The following is a 15094-nucleotide window of genomic DNA, read 5'->3' as shown; positions in this document are numbered from 1 at the left end:
AAAAAAAAAAAAAAAAAAATCAGCGGCACAGCTTTGCTACAGATTTGTGTGCAAGGAATTCTTCCACCTAAAAACGAAGTTTTGCGTTCAATGAAACCTTGATATTTGCAGGACTTTGGGTCAGTGTGTGCTAAAGTACAGAGCATTCAGATATTTCTCTGTCAGCAGTCTGATTTTTATGTAATAAAGGTGATATGTTGTAAAGCCTCGTAATAATTTGCATTATACTTTAAAACAGAACTGCTTTTAATGCAGCTAGTTTTGCTTTTTTAGTAATAAGCTTACCCTACTTTGTGTTACAGAAGCCGTTTTAAGGTGAGTGCGCCAACATTTCCATGTATTATACTGATGATTAGCTTAGATTTTTTGTTTGTTTGGTATGTATCTCTCTCTCTCTCTCTCTCTCTCTCTCTCTCTCTCTCTCTCTCTCTCTCTGTATACATGGCGTGTGGCTGCAGGTCAGTACAAATAATTTTAAAAGGTTCTCTTATACATGAATAATCAAAAGAAAAACAGCTGAAACGCTTCGGCCACCTGTGGAACGTTCTTGTCTTGTGATTTCAACAATGCGTCGCAAGAGGGCGGTATAGCAATAAGAAACAAAGTCATAGAGCTTAAAACTCAGACCTACAGTTGCACTTTATACTTTGATTTCTAGAAAATGAATATGATTGATTTAAATGTGTGAGTTTTAGAAATTGAGAAACGATTATATTAGATCACTATTAGGAGTAAAATAAAAAGAGTTGCTACTGTTGCATGAGTCTGGCTTATATATCAGTACTACTGGTTGCTTCTGTCCAAACTACAGTAGGTTTTTCAGTTGCCTCCATAATCAAGAATGGTAAATGATGGTCACTTGATCCTCTCTGAACTAACCCATGCCCTTTCTAATTCATATAATAGTTTTTCCTTCCGCAGCATGACTTCCGCAGCAGTTTTCTTTCCGTTCATTTTCCAGACTGTCCAGGCTCATTAGTCTATTAATGGCAATCATAGCCCAGAGACATTATTTGATGCCCACATCAGGGAGTCAAAGTGAGCTCTCATTATCCCCTCAGCTTTTCAGTGTGCGTCCGTAATTGTAATATCAGGCTGAATTTTCCACAGAGGAAGTCACATTTTAGATATGCAAGTTACAACTGAAAATCAACCCAGAAAGAAACAACAGAGCATTAAACAGGTTATGAGTCACATGTATAGAGGGATCAGTGTATTGAAATCACTGCATTTGGAATTTAGCTGATCCCTAAGTGGTTTTGACATAACTGTAGTAAACTTTTGCTGCTAAAATGGCAAATTAATCTCTTCCTTTCTTTATTTTTGAATCCCCAATACTGAATTTCCCATCAAGCCAAATTATATCCCACAGATTATTTGGGGATGTCTCTTAATTTGACCCCCAACTCAAAAGTCAGTCGTTTTTGAGCTGGGGGTAGAAACAGAGTAGTTTGGTTGTAAACACACGGACAGCTGTAGCCTCTGCTTTCCGTCCCTCAGTTTGCTGTCTGTCAGCATTTTTCCACCCAGCTTCATGCAGGGCAGTAAGTGGATTTGGGGGGAATACAAACCCGAAAATCCACCAACCTTTTTGCACAGCTCCCGTCAACAGCTGAGATTCCTTCTGCCCCCAAAGCAGCTGTCTGCTGTGGCAACAGCTGGGCATTTTGGAGGGAATTAGGGACGTCAATAGGGAAGGTCACTGGAATCCATCCCTGCTTTCAGGAAAATTAACATCCTTGTCAAGATAAGTTAAATATGTCTAACGAGTGTACTTTACATCGAGAGGCTGTAATGTATAGTTAGGGTGCCATATGCTTGTGCATGTTTATGAGTTTCTGTGCCAAGGCCCATGAATACAAAATGTGGAGGCAGTTCAGAGAAACCTAATGAAGCGAGTGTATTTTTTCTTTGCTGAAAGTAACAAACCAGACGTTAATTTCAAGCACTTGTTTAAGTATCGCGCACTGTAAAACAGCATCCAGTCACATAAACATGGTAATCAGGTACAAATTACAGCACGCTTTCCCTGGTGCAAGGGCCATTAGATTTGCTCCATAATGATTACTGTGGGAGATTGCAAGTGGAATATAGCTGGTCGAGAGCTTGAAAGACAGACAAAAAAGGGGGAAAAAGTGTTAAAATAATACCTGTAGTTTTGTATGTGTCTCGGTACCTGGTGCAGTAAGGTCATCGAACCCTCAGGGTCACATCACTCTGCAGGCACACCCAAATGTTTGGCATTTGTCAGTTTACTCAGGGTCAGGTGCCCTGAGTGTGTGCTGGGTGGCGTGCAGCAGCCTGGCCAGTCGCTCAACCAAAGTCACAGCAACTGTTGATCTTTTGGCTGCTTCTTCTGTCAGCTGCCTGTGGCCTGAGTGCTGCAAGAGGGGGCAGGGGGCATCTTGCCAGCCCGAACCCCTGTTTGTCAGGCCTTGGCGAGAGCAGCCGACAGTGGACTGGTACCGCCTGGCACTTATTCGCTCCCCGAGGCAACTTAAATGAGAAAAACACACTGAGTGTATATGTGTGTCTCAGAGAAAAGTATGGGTGGGTGCTAGTTGTTTGTATGTGGTTATATCAAATATATTTTAATAAAAAACATTAAGAAACGGTGCACAAGTATAATATGAACAGAACAGTTTTTATTATAGATATTTAAATACTCAAGGAATGCTTTACTTCAACTATAATTCCATAAGTCTTATCCTGCTTTTTACTCCATGACATTTGCCACATGTTATAAGTTAGTGAGGGAAACAGCTTTATACTTACAGGACACACACATTAAAAAGAGGTATTATTGGATTATTTTGACACTGTTATGTAGCGATGTTCCCCAACCTTTTTCATTTATTACTTATGAATCCTTTCTGTGTTCCAGGTTTCCATTAGCTGTCAGTATTTTAGGACTCTTTTTCTGATTTCTTGAAAAAATATTGAAGACACTTTGTCTGATTTTCAAAAATAAATTCAAATTCATAGACCATTAAACCACAATATTAAAATCACCTATCAGGAGCGCTTCCACATGCCAGGAAAACAGCTTTGATCCACTGGAGTATGGACAGGGACGACTGAGGATGTCCTGTGGTTTCTGGCACCAGTAAGCTGGAAGTTTATCACTTGGGTCCTGCCTGGGTTTTGGGGTGTCAGCCTCTGTGGATCAGGCTTGTTCTGGCATATCATGTTTTGAAGTGAGGCTGGGTTAATGGTTTGGGCACTGTGTGGGGGAGTGAATTGCCCTTCTGGAGGAGGGCGGAGGCTCCGGCCATCAGGGAGTGCTGTTGTGACTGTTTGCAATAATTATGTGTGTGTGTGTGTTAGCATATTACCAAGGACAGACCTGAGGTTTCCCAACAGAGTAAAGCATTGTAACGGTCAGAAAAACTCCTCTTTATGTCAGTGCAAATAAGTTTAGACATATTCTAAAATAAAAAACAAGTGCAATTTCAGGAGTACATCTCAGTTTTTCTACATGAGAAAGAAATGCTGCTTTGGGCCTAAACTGTAAAAAAAAAAAAAAAAAGTTCTACTATCTATTTATGCTGACTGTCCGGCAATTATACAGATGTGTTGATGTCCTCTTTTTGTCTTTGTTTCTAAAAATCACACATTTCTTTATTAGATAATATTATAGAAAACAGGAACCTTCTGCTATTTCATTGTTTATCTATTAGTTATTTACTTTGGTGTGACATGAATGGTTTTAGTTTTATCAGTAGAAAAATTGTAAAACCTTTGAAAATACAGTTAAAAGTCTAAAATTCATGCCCTTCTTCACTTTGACAGCCTTTGGCGGGCTGATTCTGGCCCGGTTCACTACAAATGAAAATATTTTAGATGGATAGTCTGACTAACACCATGAATATCTAATGTGAAATCCTGATATTTCAGTTGAATTTTAATGCAGTTTCTTTGCAGCCATAAGGTCATTTTGTTAACTTTTCTCTACTTATAAACCTTTGTGTACTTTAGCTGAGAAATTGCAAAGAAACGGTGCTTTGCAGAAACAATGTGCTAAGGCTGCTTGAAATTGCCATGGCACAATCATGTCCTTCAATGCCTCAATTCTTTTAATGTGCTAAACAAATTAAGCCAAGCATCCGCTTCAAACCTGTCATCCTGAAAATGTTTTAATTCTCTTTCCTTGGCATCATAAAAAACGAAGGTGACAACGATAATTATTACCTTTCCAAAGACGTCACCACATCATCCCAGTGTCACACATGCAATTTCCACCTCTAGTTTTCACAGTTGTGTTTTTTTCTTTTTCAATTTTGCTGCAAGTCAACAGGGGGCCTGCATTAGTAAGGCCTCAGGGAGCTGTAGAAAAGTTTAATCTGAAGTGTTGAAAATCAGACATGCCCAAACCTCACTGGACCCTTTAAAAGATCCAGACATAAGAGTCTGAGCCAGGGTACCAAAATGGAAAAAACTCCACATGGGCAATAATCACTAACAGAGGCCCAACTCCCCTCCCAGATATCTGCTCCTTATTTCAGTTCCCCTATTCAATTGCAGATAGTTACTAAAGCTGAATTCAGTCTGAGCATTTTCTATTTTCGTGGATTTGAAGTATCAAGACACTTTTCTTTTCACTTGCAAAAATCCCAGTCTGCCATCTTAAGAAACAGGATACTGGGTGCATTCACAAGTGATGGGTTGTGTTATCCAAAGTCCACCCATAAATCCTTGCTAATCCAGGGTGCTTCCTGCGAGCAACACTGTCACTGTATCTGCTGCTCTGGTGATCAGATTTATGACCTTGCACATGGTGTTGCTGTCAAACAGGAAGCATTTGTTGTTGCACTTACTCACTCTCACACACACACAGACGAAAACATGCATAGTAAGCACAGGAGTGATTTCACACGCACTAATCATAAGATCCAGTGGCCCAAAATTAACTCAGTAGGTGAGCTGTATCAGGTTGGACACATGGAGCAAAAATATAAGGGTGTGTAAAGCAGAGAAAAAGCAGAGATTCACAACAAGGAGATGCAAAATTACCCGATGCCATTTCAATACTTTCCCCTCTCTCAGACACAGAGCAGACTGACTTTTAGGTGGCTGTAATTTTTCACAACTTCAAGGCGGCAACTCTTTGTCCACTCTACTGCTTCAGGAGCAGAGGTGGGTTCTTCGTGTCTGCACGCAGCTGGAACCACGTCAATAAAAGACACGGCACATGCACACAAACATAAACTTTACATACAAGCTGCAGCTGAGAGTGGGCACACGAGCACCAACTGGAGAGAGCCATGGTGAGCGGGAAAAGGTGTGAGCAGGAAAAGTGGTGTGTGTGGGTGAGTGTGAATATGCAAGAGTGCGCGTGTGTATTTGTAGAGTTTTTGCAGTTGTGACAGCTGGGATGAAGGAGTGGAGGCGGCCTGTGTGATTGGAGGAGGTGCCAACAGAGCAAGTGTCTCTTTATTTTCATCACAGACAAGTGTGTCTGTGTGTGGATATATGTTCATGGACAGCAGGTACATCTGTGTTTATGTCTGTTAATAGCTATGTTCATGATAATTTGGGCTGTATGTGCAGGACAGGATCTTATTTAATACGAGTGCAGTAAATGTAAACTTGCATCATGTGTTTTGTCGTATTTGTCACTTTCAAGGACGCTCAAGGAAAAGTTTGCACAAGTATAGAGTGCTGTGAAAAAGTATTTGCCATGATTCTGATTGTCCTATTTTATCTTATTTTTTTGCCCATATATCAGATCATCAGATACTTTTACAATTAGACCAGGATAACCAGATTAAATCAAAAATGCAGTTCATAAATGATGATTTCATTTTTCAAGGGAGCAAACTATCCAAACTTACCTGGCCCTGTGTGAAAAAGTGACTGCTCCCTGTTGTTAAATCATGATTTACCTGTGATTAGCTCCATTCTTTTTGAAAAGGTGCATTCAGTTTCACTAGCAGCACTCAGACTTGATTACTGCCAGACCTGTTGAATTAACAAACTGCTTAAATAGAACCTGTTTGAGAAAGTGAAGTAGTCTAAAAGATCTCAAAAAGCAACCCATCTCACATTTCATAAAAATGGCATCGCACTGATAGTCAAGCAGTCAAACATGGTGGTGGTAGTGTGATGGTCTGGGGCTGCTTTGCTGCTTTAGCACCTGGACTGAACTTGCCCAAATGGATGAACCATGAATTCTGCTCTCTACCAAGAATTGTACCTGAAGGAGAATGTCAGGACGTACAGCAGCACAATAAGCTGAAACACACCAGCACGTCTGTCTCTCAATTGGTGACTGAAAAAAAAAGCTAAACAAAATGAAGGTTTTGGTCCGGCCAAGTCAAAGTCTGGACTTAAATCCAATTGAGATGCTTTGGCATGACCTTAAACAGACTGTTGATGCTCAAAATCTCTCCAATGTGGCCGAATTAAAACAATTCTGCAGAGGAGAGTGTGTTTTGCATCATGTGTTTCTACCTGACATAGAGCCAGGTAGGCTTGAATAAAGTTTTTCTCTAAATAAATAAGATCATCATTTAAAAAGTGCATTTTCAATTTTCTCGGGTTATCTTTGTTTAATAAAATGTAGTTGATGGTCTGTGACAAAAATGGAAAAATAAGAAGGAAGGGGGCAAACACTCGTTCACAACACTTTATCTCTAATCTTTAAAAAAACATTTATTCATCCTGTTTCATTTACTAGTTCAATGAGTTCACATTTCTTACTGCCAAAACTTTATTATGGGCTTAAATTGAATGATAAAAAACAATGAATAAATTTTACCCCAAATACTCAAAATAAAACTAATTCACCTCCACTTTATCAGCTGGAGGTAGAACTCTCACGCTGAACATTAAAATGATCTAAAAAAAGAAAAGAAAAGAAAAAAGAAGTCTAATCTATTCTGGTTTTGCATGTTTTGGATATTACACCAGCCTATTAGCCTACTTTGCATGTGATTGTGTGAGTGTGTTGAGTCGGTGAGGTCATTCTATTGCTGCTGCTGTAACGAGTCACAGCAGCTATTTGAGCAAGGCAGGCAGGCAATGATGAGGTCATTCAGCAGGCAGGATTAAGGCCGTGACAACTGGCGCTGCGGCCAGTGCCAGTGCTGACCGGGGCAGTTGTGCCGTGTGCGCGGTGCTGCGATCCCAACTCCACACCAGCATTACCCTTGTGTTGTTTTTTCATTAGCTTGGTGCTGGCCCAGAGTGCTGTGGAGCTTGCCAGACCCACAGCATGAATCTACAGTTGTTGCAAGGCTTTAGGGCCTTCTCACTCCTTCTCTCTCTCTCTGTTTGTCCCTATCTGTGGTCAACACACTGTGACCACAGTCCTAACAGGGAAAATGGATCAGTTTACATACCAAACACACTCGTTAACTCAATTATGTTAGCCTTTAACGCTTTGATGTGTAGTTATAAAACCAGGATTATTAAAAGGACAGATGCCGTCTGACCACAGCAGAGCTTTGTTGTTGCATACCTCCTTAGCTATGGCTGAAAAAAGATGTACAAAACAGAATGGTGAAGGTCAGAGGGATGACCATTTATAACTTGATAGGGTTAAAAGAGATGGAAGATAGGTATGAAGATGGAAGAAGTAGATGAAAGCATTTTTTAAAAATCTTCAAACGTAAGCTTGACGTTTAGAGTGTGAAAACCTAAAATAGCTTTAAATGGATGAAACAGGTTCAAATTCACTTTGCCTAACATCTGTTAAATACAGTAAGGAGTGGCAGGATGTGCTACGCGTGGTTTTAAATTAGCTGATTTAACTCTCCTTTTTTCAATTGAGTTCTGCATTCTGCGTCTCTTGGAAAAATGCAGAAATTACATAAAACTCAGCAGTTACACACTTCATTAGTGTAAACCAATTAGACAAATGTAGCCAAACAAATCCTCCCTTGCTTTTACAGGATTTTCTGTCCTTGTACCCTTACCCTCCTTTGTGTATTCCCCCTCCCCGCTCTTACAAAAGTACTGCCTTTTGACATTTATTCATTTTGAGTGTTCTTGATCCTCTGCAACTGTGGAGATGTGCTCCTCAACCCCAGCTCATCGCCCGAAGGCCCGCTGATGTGTATCTCCCCACTCAGACTCCAGATGTGAACTCACTGGTTGGAGATTTACTGGAGGACTTGACAGAGGAGCTCAGCTGGAAAAATTCACTGTCACAGACCAGCAGTTTGCTGACATAGGCAATGATGGTAAGAAACTGCTGATCTGAACACTTATTCTGGGCTTAATTATTTCACTGCTTTACCTCAACTTTAAACAGACCATCTACGTTTAACAGCTATAAATGAATTAAAACCGCCATGGTCTAAAAACAGTAAACATCCACTCCCACTAGGTGGCAATAAAGTTGCAGACTGACATTACAGAGGAGAGAAAAACACCTGTGGGACTACAGCATCTCACTTCACACTCTCTCCCTGCTGTCCTGTTATTCTCCCGTCTCTTTTGGAACACGTTATGTTGCCGTTTAGAAAACAAAGAATCGAGCACCCTATTAACAGCTAAATCCATTTATTGTCTCCATTAACAACACAAAGAAAACGAGAATGGACTAGACAATTCAGTTTTGCTGGTTTTTGCAGTCATTTTTTTAAAATTAGATTCAAATGTTTTAGAAACACAAATTTATTCTCATTATGTGACAATTGTTAGTTGTTATAGTAGTTGTTATGACAGGAGTGACAATTATATTTTAATTTGTATTTAAAGAAAGTAAAGAAGCATTAACCAATAAAAGATAAGTTACAGCTGAAGCTGCCTGAACTGATACAAATCATATTCTGCTGTTAGCTTTTTCTGTTTCTACTTTTTTTCCCATAATATTAAAACTACAAAAAGACACAATTAGGACAAGCTCACAAAAGGTTTAACTTTATTATTTTTGATGTTAATGCATTTAATAATTAAAACCATAAACATACTGAAGGCAGATTACCAAACACAATAAAACTATTACAGCTGAAGACAGAAATTACAAAATGTTAATTAACAAGTGACAAAGAGAAATATTCTACTATAATAAAATATAAAAACGATTTTGTCGCCATCGTTACACCAAACAAATTATTATAAATTATGCTCTATGCTCACATTGGAAAGCAGTGAAAGTCCTCAGGAGATAAGGTTTTTCCTGGCCTGGACGTTGTTGCTTGACAGATACAAGATTAACAAACAATGGCAATGATTTTTCATGACCTTTTCACCTTGTTGGTTTAAGTTCCTGTTCTTAATCTACAGCCAAGAACAACAAAAACAGTGTTTGATGTTGTTAGTGAGGTCTCTGTCTCTGTCTCTGCCTGGAAGTCCCCGTCCTAAATATGACCAAATGGTGTCTTTAATCTGCAGTGTGCATGCACTTCATTTTAGAGCAGACTAAACCCAGAAGCCTGACCTTGGAAGTTCTCCACCACATGAATTGACTGCCATATTTAATGTGAATGTATGGGCAATAAAATAACAGTAAAACAAATAAATAAATCAGTGTCAGAAATAAAATAAAGCGGAGCCTATAAATCAAAAGACTTGTTAGCCCCCTGAGTGTAATTGAATGGGATCGGGGACGATGCGGTTTGCCTGTGTCCGCAGTGTTTACTCACATCTCGTACGGACGGGGAAAAAGTAACAAAAGAAGAAAGGGATGATGTCAAAAGAAAATAAAGTGGGTGCTGAGACAAGAGAGAAAGAGATGGAGAATGGAGCAGACAGAAAAAGAAGAATAAAAAAAAGACGGGACGAGGAGAGACGAGCCTGGAATCAATAATCGAGTTTCTCTCGTCAGGCTGAGGACAGGAGAGTGAGAGAGAGGCGCCTGAGGACAACAAACCGCATCCTTCCTTCCTGAGAGGCAACACGGGGACAGGAAGGGCCACCAGGGGAGGTCACTTGGCCAGCGAATCACTTCCTGTCAGGGTCACCAGGCATCGGGGGATAAGTACATCCGGGTCACTAGAGGAGACACCTGCGTCTGATTGTCTGCCTCTGCATTTGAAGCCCCCACCACCCGTAGATGGAAACCTCAATGACAGCCAGGTGGGGAGTAGAGGCAGGGAGAGGGGGGATGGGTGCTGGATCTAGAGAGGATAGCAGGAAATGGAAGAAGTCAGTGTTTGAGCAGGGAGATGGCATAATTTTTGTCTTTGTGTCCACCCTCCACCAGCTGGAAGTCTGGAGCACAAATGAGGGTAGGAGTGAGGTAGAAACATTGGCAACAATCCAACGTGTCCATCTGACAAAAAAACAACTAATTGTGTTCCTCATTTAAACAAAGAAAAATGAGAAAAATGGCAGCGTGGCAAGCTGGCAGCGGTACTGTATGTTATTGTGTGGTTATACAGTATTTGTACATTAGAATATGAGCAATCTACTGCAGTTTGGTAGCATCCATCTCATCTTTTCAATCTGAATTTCATTTGTTTTGTGCAGCTTTTAGATCTGCTTTGACACCAGCTTACTCGATGTATATATTGTTTACTTATGACCTTCAAAAGTGCAACTTTAAAACAAAAAACAAAAAATGCAGGTATCAAAATTACAATTCAAGCATCGTGTGTTCACATAAATGTTAAAACAACGGGAATGTATATTAAAATAATATGGACTGGATGCTGAGGGCTGCAAAGCTGGAGAAACTTTGCCACTGGGAGTGAGAATATATATATAAATGTGTGTGTGTACTGTGTGTTTGACAGTGTGCCAAGCTGACCAAAAAGTGCTGGCAATTTCCTTGAAATGCAGAGATTCACCACGCTCCCTAGGGGGAGACCAAATAAACTTCAGATGTGCAGCAGGATCTGTCCCCCCACTCTGTCTCCAGACTCCAAAGACTACAGAAACACATGGAAGTGAAGAAGAAGAGAGGGATAAGAGGACAAGGAAGGCACAAGGGAGGTAGAGAGGAAAAGAGAGATTTCTGCTATTCTCATTTAAAAAAAACCCAAAACTCTTTCTCTGTAAGCTGTCATCGTCGTCAGCTCTGGGGAGGTTTGCAGATGTTTATCATGTACAGGGGGGAAAGAAATAGAAATCATAAATTGTTCCACGATGCATCCAGGGTCACAAGTTCAGACCCATAAAATACACGAATAACCCTGCAAAGTGTAATTATGGAAGTAAACCTCCACGTTGAAGGCCACAAGATTTAACCTCACAAATCCATCTACATCATTGTGGCTGGAGATGGCTCTGTGATGTATGGACGTGCATGCGCATTCGAACATGCTGTAAGCACAAAACAGAGACCGAGTTTAAGATGAACACATAGCAAATTGCTCTGGAGTGAATAAGGTTTTTCCATTTATGGAACAAGCTGTGTGAAACTCACAGCCAGCCCTGTTATTTCTAATCTCAATCACATGATCAAAGACTCTTCACTGCTTCAACCTAATTTTCTGGAATGAAAATGTGTAAATTAAGACCATTTTTTAAAAGTACCTGATTTAGAAATTACACTGTTTTGAGGAAACTTTCCAGCAGTTAAGGACCATTTTCCTTCATTTTAAAAAGGTGTCTCTGTTACACCCACTTTCCATCCATAATGTGGGTTTTTTAACGACCCCGTACCACACACATGGATGCATAAATAAGCCTGTGACACCCCACCCCTTCCTAAGAGCCCTGTGGCAATATGTGCGTGTCAACACACCTTGGCGGGTAAACAAATACACATTTCAGCAGGGTGTTTACCTGTTTACCAAGTGACCATTATGCTACCCCCACCCTGTGAGAGTAATCTGACTGCATGGCTTAATAATTGTAGTTTTTTTTAAAATGACCTTTGTATAAAAATGTAACTTTGTGCTTTCTCTTTTTATCTGTGTGTAAAAAATCTAAACCTAACCAAAATATTTTATAGCACTCATGGACAAGGTGATCTCTCTCAAACAAGGTGGCGATGGACCCACGAACCGTATTAAACAACCTGCTCTACCTCCTGAGCCACAGCAGTGCTTGAAGGAACCAGGGGCATTTCTGGTAACATTAAGGATTAAATGATAAAGAAAAACATGTTGCAGTTACATTGTCAAATGTGCAAATGGCTATATTCTGCATACTAACATAAAGTGCTGGGTGGCTGCTGGCAAAAGTGTGTTCCAAGAGAGAGGAAATCACTCCAAGACACAGTATATATATATATATATAGAAGAATAGCGTGGAAAAGACATATGGATCATCATCTGTTGATAAAATCACTATATTATTAGAACATGAAACTGGGAGTCTGTTATGTGTAATGCCACCTATCCTAACAGTGGCCAGAAATATGCTGAGCAGCGTCCTAATTTATTCCACATTTTAGGACCATTACTGCTGAATTAGCAGACTGAATTGTAAGCAGTGTAATAAGTTACAAAACAAGATGTTATTGTCGTCACATTATGTTTTTCTGTAATGTGATTACAGAAAAATGCCATGCAAACTGCGCTAAATTAGGTGCAGTAACAACAACAGAGGATGTAGACGACACTATAGCTCATCCGGCTCATTGCAGTTTACAGATAACTGTAATGTATGAAGTAGATAAATACTTCATACATTGTTATATTGCACACACATGAGAAATGAAGCTGAGAAATCAACACGACTGTCATATCAATCTGAATTTTGCTTCACGCCCTTCTTACAGTAAAGATGTTTAAAGATCTGGTGAGATCATTACAGTTTAACTTGTCTGTGTGCAAGTGTTTTATGTGAGTGAGTTTTAATGTTGTTAATTGAGTATGATGTGTGTTTCTGTGTATCAGTGTTGCTCCCTTCTTGGCCAGGTGTCCCTTGTTAATGAAATCTTAGATCTCAATGGTAATAACCTGGTTAAATACAGGTTAAATGAAAAAAAAAAATGGCACAGATGAATTAATCTAGCTCATCTCCAAATGGCTTCAGGGCTAGAAAACCATGAAAATATAGGAATGTATCAGCATTTCATATCTCTGACTATATTGGTAGCAAGGCTCCATTCAAGCCTTTCTAATGTTGGCGTCAACTAATAGGACGACTCTCTCCATGATAGTAACAAACAGGACGTTATCTTCATCTAACAGGATACAATGCTGTGCAAGGGGAAAAAAATCTAATTTAACATTGAGAATATTAAGTTAATGACTTTGCTAAATGGTTTAAAATGAATATTATTTAGTAGCTATGTCAGGAGGATGAAGGTTATAATTAGGAAACAATAGAAAAATGCCCATAAAAGGGAAACTGTGACCTTGAGCACAGTTTCGGTGAACCAATTAGGTGATCATTATGTGCAGTAAAATCTGATCAATACTCTTAAAGGAACTCCTTTGAACTGAAAAAGACAGATAACGGTTGCCTTGCTATTGTATATGCTCATTGATTGTTTGGCTGTATGATTTAAGTCATCAAACATGCTTTTTTGGGGAGAGGGTTTCAAACACACTTGTGTTATTTTGGTTTTTGTGCAGGGAGGAGAAAAGTAGTGTCCAAAACTATTGGAGCTATGGACATAGTTTTATGTTTATTGCTCAAAAGATTAAAAACATAACCGCAAAGTGCAAACAGTGTCCAGGCCAAAACCAACTCTTGATAGCACTAGATTGATTCTTTGCAAGCATATGCACAGGCAGGATCATAACACAAAGAAAAGGAAACACGTTAGGCTTGTAGCATTCTAGCCTCCACTTTTACCAGTGTTTGTTTTCTACAGCAGAACTGCCGTGGTGATAGCTGTCAAGGGATCTTTGGTCTGGTTTTCAGGCCTGCTGTCAGCTATGTGTTAAAACTTAAAACAGAACAATTCTCTGTGTGTGTCCTCATTAGGATAGGCATTTGTGCTAGTGTGTGAAACTGTAGCCTAAGGTTTATCTTGTTACCTGGTAATTATCTGACAGAGCATCTCAGGTCATGTTATGAGTTAATGCAAAAGCAATGCAATTAGTATTTTCTTCAAAGAGCATTTCATTAATGCATCAGTTTAAAAAAAAATAAAATAAAATAATGTTTTTGTTTAATACATTACCTTTTGAGTAATAACACCCAGTAGCGATTGTAGATTTCCAGATAAACGATAGCATATATGTGCACTGATTGATTCGGAGCTCCAGAGTCAGGCTAATTTTTTTTTCTTACAAAAGTAGCATCTTCTTGTCTTTGCACCTTAAAAAAGTTTTTGACACAGAGCGTATGAAGAACATATTTTCCATTTCATGTTTATTTTCATGTGTTTAAGTCTTATTTAAAAATGCGTCATCAAAGTAAATTTATTTCCAGGAAATAATGTCACACTGCTCTGTGTTCACAAGCTCAGCTGCTGCCAACCCTTTTGGCAATTTGATCATCCTCCTGCATTCCAAGCTTTTGGCGAAAAATATGCATAAATTCAGTAAATCAAACTTGGCTTTGGACTTATTATAAAATGTAATTACTGTAAACATTCTCAAATCTTGTGCACTAGTCTCAGCTACGTGAGACTAAACAGATTCCCCGAAAATCCCAAAACCAACTTACAAAACCACAGCCACACCTCAGCTCCACTGCCGCTACCTTTATTTTCATTTGGGACTTTTTCTGTTTAAGTAATCATCATTTAACAACTCTGTGAGCTCCAGCAATGCCAAGGACTGTTGCTAGATATGAGCCTGCAATGGATGTGGGTTTACTTGTGCCATACCCAGACTACTGGGCTCATAGTGGGGAAGTATCTGTTTACCCGGGTCTCCCCTGCTCATTCTTACTCTGGAAGGGTGCCTGTAAAGCCAAAGTGGGGGTACGGGTGGCGGAGTATATGTTTCCATTACGAATATTGCGCCCCTGAAACACTAGAAGACTCATTTTGAGGATCCAATTTTATTAAATCAACTGTGTGACAACATTGGGCTGTTACCCCAACATGAGCAGGTACGGTGGGTGTGAGGTGTGCAGACAAAGTGCTCTTTGAGTGCTGTGGTCAGGCGTTTTGCCAGACACCTTTCCACACCTAGCACTTGGGGAGCCTTACTGAGAGTATGAGCTGAGCCTGTCATTGCCTTTACCATTATTGCACTCAACACATGGCCAAGAGGCTCTGATAGGTGCAACACTGTTGCTACTTGGGACCTGTGTGAATGTGTGTGTGTGTGTGTGTGTGTGTGTGTGTGTG

At 39.8% G+C, this 15094-nt stretch overlaps 2 long non-coding RNA genes across 2 annotated transcripts in view; both read right to left on the bottom strand.

The window, feature by feature from the left end:
* Positions 1-1338: 1338 nt before the first annotated feature.
* LOC121815417 lies at positions 1339-3444 on the bottom strand. Its single transcript, XR_006055072.1, has 3 exons — positions 3013-3444; positions 2151-2496; positions 1339-1715 (listed from the first exon to the last, which is right to left on the bottom strand). It is a non-coding gene; the product is annotated as an uncharacterized LOC121815417 (long non-coding RNA).
* A 4440-nt stretch (positions 3445-7884) lies between these two features.
* Positions 7885-15094, bottom strand: part of LOC121815418 — a 37115-nt gene continuing 29905 nt past the window's right edge. Inside the window, exon 3 of the long non-coding RNA XR_006055073.1 lies at positions 7885-10067. This is a non-coding gene — a long non-coding RNA (uncharacterized LOC121815418). The remainder of the gene's footprint in view (positions 10068-15094) is intronic.

Source organism: Haplochromis burtoni, unplaced genomic scaffold, assembly GCF_018398535.1.
Source record: "Haplochromis burtoni strain Fernald_Lab_line unplaced genomic scaffold, NCSU_Asbu1 Contig_209, whole genome shotgun sequence".
Classification (NCBI taxonomy): Eukaryota; Metazoa; Chordata; class Actinopteri; order Cichliformes; family Cichlidae; genus Haplochromis; species Haplochromis burtoni.
Note: the sequence above shows the minus strand (reverse complement) of the source record. Positions and strands in the feature narration are given on the sequence as shown.